Source organism: Syzygium oleosum, unplaced genomic scaffold (genome assembly GCF_021117445.2).
Source record: "Syzygium oleosum isolate NSW1041296 unplaced genomic scaffold, Sole_v2.1 Sole_v2.27, whole genome shotgun sequence".
Classification (NCBI taxonomy): domain Eukaryota; kingdom Viridiplantae; phylum Streptophyta; class Magnoliopsida; order Myrtales; family Myrtaceae; genus Syzygium; species Syzygium oleosum.
The window spans coordinates 4,608,205-4,618,339 of record NW_026607511.1 but is presented as its reverse complement, the minus strand read 5'-3'; the positions used below and the strand labels follow the sequence as shown (position 1 = coordinate 4,618,339).

At 44.0% G+C, this 10,135-nt stretch overlaps 2 pseudogenes; both read left to right on the top strand.

Moving 5' to 3' along the window:
- The first annotated feature begins 3,374 nt into the window (after window positions 1-3,374).
- Window positions 3,375-5,393, top strand: LOC115667414 (WAT1-related protein At1g68170-like; annotated as a pseudogene).
- A 1,977-nt stretch (window positions 5,394-7,370) lies between these two features.
- On the top strand, window positions 7,371-9,815 carry LOC115692876 (WAT1-related protein At1g68170-like; annotated as a pseudogene).
- The last annotated feature ends 320 nt before the right edge of the window (window positions 9,816-10,135 follow it).

The following is a 10,135-nucleotide window of genomic DNA, read 5'->3' as shown; positions in this document are numbered from 1 at the left end:
TTTATGCTCTCGAGCACATGAGAGGCAACTAAGCTATATACTTGAATATATCATCAAATTGGAATTCCATTATAGACTATTCAAGATCTCTAAGGTAATTTCTTATCTACTATCATAAAAAAGCAAAAGAAGAAATCCAGGGAATATGCACCCATAATAAATCCACCGTAAGTAGAAGTAGCTAGTCTTCTCCTTAAATCAGCATACCCATTAAAGAAGTCTTTAGAATTTTCCAAGCATCCTCGATATGTCATTAGACATGAGTTAATCCCAATTCATTGTCCATCCTCAGCAATTTTCACTAAATCTATTACACAGGAATGAGCTCATTAGCTCAATAACTCGATCCTTGACCTCAACTAGGGGAAAAGTGCTGAATAAGTCCTAAACCTTTTGGGGTGGTGCCAATTTAGTCCTAAACCTATTTTTGGTGCCAATTGAGTCATAAACCTTTTGATATAGTGCCAATTCAGTCCTTTTGGCAGGATTTTGCTGACGTAGACGTCGGCGGCGGCGATCGATCGTCGGCGACGCGTGGACAAAATTTAATAATATTTTAATTTTTTTTTGAATTTTTTTTTCTTCTCCTTCTTCCTTCAACCGCTCACTTAGGACGGCGGCCAGCCCGGAGACGGAGGCAGGGGAAGGTCGACCTGCGAGGTGAGCCACGCCGGCCAACTGGCGAGCTCGCCCTCAAGCCCGCCCGGTAAAGGTCGGCGAGACTGGCAGACCTCCGCGGAGGTCGCGAGGGCGGCGGGGCCTCCTCCGGCGGCTGGGCGAGGCTGCGGCTGCCACTCCCGGCCCGGATCTGACGGAGTCGACCCTACGCCGCCACCATGGCGAGGCACCCGAGGCGAGCCTCGCCCCCCGGTAGTGAGGCTTGCCCTCGCCGCGATGATGGGAGCGAGCCTCGCCCGGCCAGTAGCGAGGCTCGCCCTCGCCCGGCGGCGGTGAGGTGAGCCTCGCCCATGGGCCCCCCCCGGCGAGGCTCGACCTCGCCCGGATGCCCCGGCGAAGTCCGCCTCGCCCAAGCTAGCCGGCGAGGCTCGACCTCGCCCGGGTGGCCCGCGAGGCTCGCTGAGGCCGAGCGAGGTCGTCCTCGCCGGCCTTTGGCCTCCCAAAGCCGCTAGCTCGCGTTTCCGACGAGGGCTGAAGGAAGAGGGAGAAGAAAAAAGAGAAAAAATATTATTAAATTTTGTCCACGTCGATCTTGATGACGGTCGCAGCCATAAGCCGACCGTCACGTTCAGCAAAATCCGGCCACAAGGCCTGAATTGGCACTATATCAAGGTTTGCAGGACTCAATTGGCACCGAAAAAACTAGGTTGGGATTTAGGGCTAAATTGGCATCTATCCTAAAAGGTTTAGGACTTATTCAACACTTTTCCCCCTCAACTAGTGATAAAAAAGGCAGTTTCTACGCATATAGAAGTAAGACATATAGCACCAATCCACGGGTATCTCAACATAGTGGAAATATCCAAATTATATAATTAAGCAGTATCCTCAGCACCACCTATGAATCATATGTAATTAAATATGTCACTCAGGATTTCTTCGCCATTCAAAATTCGCTGGAGTTAACACCTAAAAAGAAAATGATTTGATCGATGAGCGTACCACATGGCTCATCTTCCTACGAGTTACATCCATTTGTATAAATATACTTTTATAGTCAATGGCATTCTTATGATTTCTACAGATTTTAGGCTCTTACTAAGTCCTTGAACTTAGTAATCCATTCCTATCGGCGGTTCACCTCTAAGAGATCGCAACAATCTGAGGATGCAGGAAAATTCTAAAGATTTCTTTAATGGTATGCTTGTTTAAGGAGAAGACTTGCTATTTTTACTTATGTTGGATGTGTTAAACTTATGAATGCAAATTCACTGGATTTATTTTATGACGTAGATGAAAAATTACCCGAGAGATCTTGGATTGTCTGTATCTGAATTCCAATTTGACGCAGCGTTCAGCGAATAATTCAAGCAAAACCTTGCTTAGAGAGAGTAATCTCGAAATTCAATATTGATAATAATGTTTTGAATGTCAACAAACCCTTAAACAAGCTTAGATACCTATAACATAACTCTACTAAAATTGGAAAGCGTAAAACATCAAAATTAGGAAACTCCCTTTTTAATTTAACTCATAAAAAATATTAAAATAATAGAAAAACCCATCTAAACGATCTCGAATCGACAAAATCCATCGTAGATCACAGCCAAAGGCTTTGAGTTTTGTTCAAAACGCCGTTTCGCTTCAAACGATCGAATTTGAGCCCGATCCGATGTCGTCAACCGCGTCAGCCGGTCCTAGTCGCATCACCGTTTCGCCTTCCGTTTGGACTTCTGCCTGTCCAACTGGTCCAGAAACACTTCACTAATAGATTCTGCATCACAATTTGATGATATATTCAAGGTATATAGTTTAGTTGCCGTGCATATGTTTGAGAGTATAAAGATATGCACAAACAACGTTGCCACGTGTTCGTTTTAAACCCGTCTTCTATAGAGAACACGAGACAGTTCATGGAATCAAGGTCAAAATGAAAAAGGCCTGATCCAGGTTGTCCAACCCATGTCCAAATCGGAGAGCGATCACCGGCCGATCGATTAAACTACAGAAGCATGTTTGGTAAAGAAGCGCCACATGACAAGTCCCTTGAAGCAGGCCATGTGAGAACTACAGAAGCATGTTTTGTTGTGTTTATGCATGTGGATTGTAAGGTATGGAAGCTGGTCCTGAGTTTCTTAGTTTCCCACGCTTTCTGGGATTGTTAGGATGCAAGTTGATTTCTAGTGAGTTTTGTTATGGACTCACTTTTGATCCTAAACTTTCTTTGTGCTTAGTGCTGTGAAACCAAGACTCTTTGGGTTGTAGCATCGTCGTGTGCACACGATGCTGCGGCGGTAGCGGGTCGAGCATATTCGGCCCCGGTCGGAATTGGACATTCATGCCCCTTCTTATGATGCAAATACCAATTACGTATCTCATGCTTCGCACCGACATTTATAGAAGTGCATACTTTCATCTGTGTTTATTGTCCTTTATGTCATTTGTATCTGTAATTTTTGCATAAGTTTTATTTGGTTCGTTAACTATTGAATGTAGGAAGTATGAAGTAAAAGATTTTGTTGAATTGGAAATACAATATTTTCTTAAAGTTAGAGAGAGAGAGAATTCGGTTATGGACGTTGCCAATCTTAGCACCCATAAGCACCCAATGAGCGAATAGCCAAACAAAATAGCTGGCCTCCTCGTCCTCTGTTGCATTCTAAGTACCCCCACATTGAAATCTCATCTTTTTCAATCTTCAGGTTTCGTCGAGACAATTTCATACTCTCTGAGAGAGAGAGAGAGAGTTTCAAGCGATGGCGAGGTATTGTTTGTCCGAGGCCGTGCACGAAATGAAGGCCCCGCTGATGATGGTGGCCGTCCAGATCGCATTGGCCGGAGTCAACATACTGAGCAAGCTCGCAGCCAGCGACGGGGTGAACCTAATGCTCGCCGTCGCCTACAGCTTAATTATTGCGACGGGTGTCATGGGCCCTCTAGCTTTCTTCTTAGAAAGGTCACACGAATGCCCACACTTCTCCTATTAAACCAGTTTTCCTGGTCCTTGTGATATCGATTGATTCTAATGTGTATACTGATTTTGTGTTTCGGCGTATAACAGGAACAGCAGGCCAAAGATAACGTGGACGGTACTTGTGCAAGCCTTCTTTTGTGGGCTATTTGGGTAAGTGTGTGTTTGTGGGTGCCATAGCAGCCTAAGTGCCATGTTTCCTTATACACAGAAAAGAACTTTTACTTGGAAAAATTTCTGGTCTTTTGTTGTTGACTATGATCGAATGAATTGCAGGGCATCGATGTTTCAAAATTTGTACCTAGCAAGCTTATCATTGACATCGGCAACCTACGTCTCGGCCATGTCCAACCTTGTCCTGGCTGTAACCTTCGTCTTGGCTATTTCTTTCGGGTATATAGAGGATTTCCCATGCGAATTCAACAATTGTTCATTGAAGTGAAGATCGACAAAAACAAAATGTTCACTTAAGAAGACATATTGTGCAGGCTCATTCTATGAATGACGGAATTAACACGGCCAACTACGAAATCATTGTGAGATCACTTACTGTTCCTCGACATGTTTATCTTACGTGTTCACGTTGATGGATCAAGATTAGGTTGGAGAAGGCGAGGCAAAAGACAGCTGCAGGGAAGGCAAAAGTGTCGGGGACATTAACTGGGATTGGCGGGGCAATGCTGCTCACGTTCTACAAGGGCGTGGAAGTCGACCTCTGGTCGACACACGTGAACCTGTTGCACCATGTGGCGACGACCCAGCAAGGCCAGGGGGGTTCGAGCAATCGCATCCTGGGCTCGCTTTTGGCCGTGGCCAGCTGCTACTGTTGCGCTTTGTGGTTCATCGTTCAGGTGGGGTCTTTGCCTTTTCTTTTGATGCAAGTCTTCATTTTGTTGCCTTTGATTCGCTTCACTTCACTTCACTGTGTGGGATCTTTCTAGTGCGATTCAACCTTTTCTTTTTCAAGGTTCTTCTGGTTAGTTTGGCAATGATCGTATTGGGTCTACAAGGTCAGATGAGCCTCTAAGGTCTCAAAGTTAACCGAGTGGTTAAGCGAGCTCGGTTAGGATGTGTGGTTTCTCTATATAAAACCCGACATCTCCCACCCAAAGGAACCTCATTCATTTTTTCCCGTGAAACAAATAGATGACATACTTAAAATGAAGAAAACATTATAACGTGGATGTGGCTAATTGCTATTTTTGGGGTAACAAGAAATAAGGATGCACAATGATTTGTTGGGCAGGCCAAGATGAGCGACGGGGTTCCCATACCATTACACGAGCACCGCGTTGATGTGCTTCATGGGGTCAATCCAAGCGGTGCTTTACGCATTGTGCAGAGAGAGGGATTGGAGCTAGTGGCAGCTTGGATGGAACATCAGGCTCCTTACCGTATCATACTCGGTACACCCAACAAACACCAAACTCTATGATGTTGTGTGCATTTTATAGCTTAATATGGATTGTCGAATTACCATGGTATGTGTCTTTAGCTGATCCGCCACCCCTCGCGGGGCACGTTTTTGCTTGTGGTGTTGTAGGGGATCATTACTTCCCAGTTGTGCGATGTTCTATTAGCATGGTGCGTGCGGGTGAGAGGACCATTGTTCGTGTCGATTTTTAATCCTTTGATGCTGGTGACCGTGGCCTATGCCCGGAAATACCGCGGAGACAAAACAAATGAATCATATTTTGTGTTCTATATAGATCCTCCCCACTTCACTTTGAAAGTGGAGTTTCCATTTCATATTAAAATATGTTTACTTGGGGACCAAACATCATCATGCTCAAATTCGATTTAGATCAAAGCACATGGTGTTGTTCAGAATTTGCCGACGGGACTAAAACGGACACGTGGCGACGTTGTATGTGCAGATTTATACTCTCAAACGCATACAAGGCAACTAAACTATATACCTCGGATATATCGTCAAATTGGAATTCAAATATAGACAATTCAAGATCTCTGAGATAATTTCTTATCTACGTCGTAATTGAAAAAAATCCAGTGAGTTTAATACATCCGATTATTTTTGTTATGGAGATTAGAGATTTCGGACAATTGACATTTGAATTCCAATTTGGCGATATATTCGGAATACATAGTTTAGTTGCATTGCATGTATTTGAGAGCATTAATATGCACATGCGACGAAGATTAGGTCTCAAATCCACAGAAAGCCAAATTGGTTGCAGCTTCCAATAGTGGAGGAAATAGATAGTCAAAAGGGCATTCAAGCTGGTCAAGCTATCCATCCACCACGCACTGTCGCTGTTGCAACGTGCTGGAAACCAAGCGACGTCGAAGCAAACCCCGACACACCTCCGACATTAACACTTTCTTGAAATAATGTCGCACCTGACATTTTGCGACCGGTGTGCCCGCCGGCGCTGCCATTCGATTTTCCTAAAAAAATGTTCGTTTTTTTTCTCTTTTTTCCATCTTCGAAATTATCATATTCATTCCTCGAAATTCCTTTACTTGTCTGTCATCATCGTAAAGTCCCGACTTACTCGACTTGATTCGGTTCGGCTCGATCATGTCGAAACTATATCTCGGTCCAAGCTCGAACTTGGCCCGATGGTCCTCGCGCATCATCAGCATTTAACGAAAGAAAAACTCATGGAAGGCCATCGCGAAGACTATCCGTTTGACCCATGAAGAAGGATTTTCAAATGCTACATGGTCCGTGTAATCAATTTTGTCACACAACCCAACTCCATGGCTATCTATATTTTGAAAACTTGACTTACTACAGATGAAGGTGGTGTAAAAAATAACTCCGTGTAATTTTTTGTCACACAATCCAACTCCATCGCTATATATATAATTTGAAAAATTGAATTTCTATCCAATTAGGCTACGTTTGGTAGTCAGGATAAAATTCAGGATATGATAAATTTTATCATATCTTGTATTTGATGCCTACCCAAGATAGGATAAAGTCGTATATAGGAGAATGAATTACATTTACACAAGCGCCCGTTTACTCGAATCATGTGAAATTGTGAAAGCATTATCAACTCTTCTAAAAATTTAAATTCTTAGATAAGGCAAGCAATTAGGTTGGGTGCGACAGGGACAAATTGCCCAACCCCACCAAAAAATTACTCAGCACTCATGCCATACGGCATCACGACCATATATAAATCTAGTTTAGATGAGCTTATTTTCGAAGAATTTCCTAGTTAATTTGGGCACAAAAATAGAAGTTAAATGGCGCCATCAATTTCACATATGCACTCGAGTGCTCTGCAATCACTACAACGAATGAGTACCGTCATATCCTAAAACTTAAATACTCATTGTATCCGGTTTGATAGTATAGAGTATCCGAATCTTTTGGCCCGATTAATCTCCAAGAACACGTATCTATCGTATAGAGCGGAAATTAAACTCAGCACTCCAAATTAATTTGATTTTGTCTGAATTGGTAGCTAAGCACACATGATATAAGTAAAATGATGCTTGGCATCAACTTAGGTATAATAAGTGGACATTGCGATCATCGGTGAAGCCATGCAATGCTCTTGCCCTCAAAAGCGGCTCCACTTCCATGCATTTGTTTGGCGGCCGCGCATTGAAGAAGCCAACACCCAAAGGGACTCTCTCTCTCTCTTTCCTGGCACGTGCCAGCTCGGGGATCGCAGGTGCGAGGATGATCTTATGCATGGTGACGTGAGCACATAGGCAAGCGAAACACCTGGGTGGCCTTGTTCTCTGCTGCGTTATATATACCCCAACGTTCGCTCCTCTCTTCTGCAACATTCATCACTCATTTTCAGTAAAGAGATTCAGCAAAAATCCCATCCTTTTCAATTTTCACGTTGAATTAAGATACTTTCACGCTCGTTCAAGAAACCGAAATCTCAAGAGAAGGGAGAGAAAGAGAGAGAGAGGGTTTCGAGTGATGGCGATGCATCGTTTGTTTGAGGCCGTGCACGAAATGAAGGCCCCGTTGATGATGGTGGTCGTCCAGGTCGTGCTTGCCGGCGTCAACATACTGTACAAGCTGGCTCACGCAACGGGATGAACCTGACGCTCGTCGTCGCCTACCGGTTAATATTCGTGACCGCTGTCCTGGCCCCTCTGGCTTTCTTCTTAGAAAGGTCACGCACACTTCTCTTATTGAACGAAGTTTAATTTTTCCCTTGCGATACCGGTCAATTCGAATATGTATGTTTATACTGATTTCCTTCTTTCACGTGTAACAGGAAGAGCTGGCCAAAGATAACATGGACAGTGCTTGTGCAAGCCTTCTTTTGTGGGCTATTTGGGTAAGTGCGTGTTTGTGGATGCATTGATGTTCAGGTTCTTGATCACCATGCCTTTTCTTGTTTAATCCATAACATTTGGGAAATGCATAGTGGTTTGTGGTGCTATAAATTAGCACTCATAATAGCAGACTAATAGCAGACTAGATACAACCTTCACTAGATATTTCTTATAAAAGAGACTTCTAGTCCATAAATATGGAAGACTCAGGTGTTTATGCATGGGGAAGTTCCTGGCCTTTTTTGTTGACTGGGATTGAATGAATTGCAGGGGATCGATGGGGCAAAATATGTACCTAGCAAGCTTATCAATGACATCGGCGACGTACGCCTCGGCCATGGCCAACCTCATCCCCGCCATAACCTTCGTCTTGGCCGTTTCTCTTGGGTATGTACAGGATTTCTCATGCAAGTTCCTCGACATGTAATTGGCTTATAATTCACCAGAATCAGTCTTGGCGAATATGCTCGGGGATCTTCAGCTGGGATGTTCTTCTGACGTGGCTCGTGGTTTTCTTTCATGTTCACGTTGGTCGATCGAAATTAGGTTGGAGAAGGTGAGGCTGAGGACAGTTGCAGGGAAGGCAAAAGCGGCGGGAACATTAATGGGGATTGGTGGGGCAATGCTGCTCACGTTCTACAAGGGCATGGAAGTCAACCTATGGTCAACGCACGTGAACCTGCTGCGCCACGTGGCGGCGACCCAGCAGGGCCAGGAGGGTTCGAGCAATCTCCTCCTGGGATCGCTTTTGGCCGTGGCCAGCTGCTTCTGCTACGCTTTGTGGTTGATCATTCAGGTGGGTCTTTGCTTTATCTTTTCGATACGTCTTCACGTTGTCGCCTTTGATTTGCTTTTTCTTTTCAATCGTAACGTGCATGTCGCTAATTGTAACGTCCCTCAATGTCTATATATCGGTCAAATAGAGAATCTCAAGTACCCCATGGTTGTAGAGGAAGATGCAAGAGGCCGAAGTGACCTCGTGCATAGCAACAAAACGATGTAGCGTATCAAAAGATTCAGTTTTTTTGCTTGAAATAAATTAATGACATATTTAAAACGAAGAAAATATCGTAACGTGCATGTCGCTAAGTGTTGTTTCTCTGTGACTAGAAATTATATCGTACAATGATTTGTTTGACAGGCCAAGATGAGTGAGGGATTCCCGTGCCAGTACACGGGCACGACTTTGATGACCTTCATGGGATCAATCCAAGCAGTGGTTTACACATTGTGTCGAGAGACGGATTGGAGCCAGTGGAAGCTCGGATGGAACATCAGGCTCCTCACCGTGTCATACTCGGTACACCACGACGAACGCCTTACTCTCTGATGTTGTGTGCCTTCATTAGGGCTTAATATCGATTGTCGAACTACCTTGGTATCTGTTGTTAGCTGATCTGCCACCCACCGTGCGGCGCGGTTTTGGTTGTGGTGTTTTAGGGGATCGTCGGTGGCGGGTTGTGCTTTACTCTAATTGCCTGGTGCGTCAGGATGAGAGGACCGGTCTTCGTGTCGGTTTTTAATCCTTTGATGTTGGTGACCGTGGCCTTGGCGGGGTCAATGGTGTTGGATGAAAAATTGCACCTGGGAAGGTAAGTATATATACATATGTTTTTAAAGCATTCGAACCTTCCGAATCACTTAACACGGGATATATGAAATTCTTGCTTCGTTTCGATGGCAGCATTCTAGGGTCAGGGCTCATAGTACTTGGTCTCTATGCGGTGCTATGGGGCAAAAGAAAGGAGAATAAGAAGATGAATCAGTTAGTGCCATCGAGCAGCCCCAATGAATCCGAATCTATTGAGATCGTTGTCACCTCTTCTAACAAGAGCGACGTTAAGGAGGGCGATGATGTTCGAGAGTCGGCGCAAAAGGAGAGCGAAGTGAAGAAAGAAAGTGTTCAAGAGAAAAGAGGAGGAGGAGAACAAGCTTAACGAGTAACTGACCTTGGCAGGCATAGAAATGCAAAAGTGGCAACTTCGACTTGTCCAAGATTGGGCATTCTGGTGTATAGCCGATATTGCACAACAATGTCTATACCATAGTCAAGAACTTAAGATATACCCAAACCTTTAGCTAATCCCTTTTGTATAAGTATTCAGTTCATTCATTGAATGATATATACTCAATGATATCTTTTTTTTCTTAAAAATCTTGTCTTTCGACCTAATTAGAATGCTGTCTGTGCATTACTACGGTCAACTAAAATATATATATATCAACCAATGATATGGCGCTATTATGATTCTCAATTAAAGAGAAGTG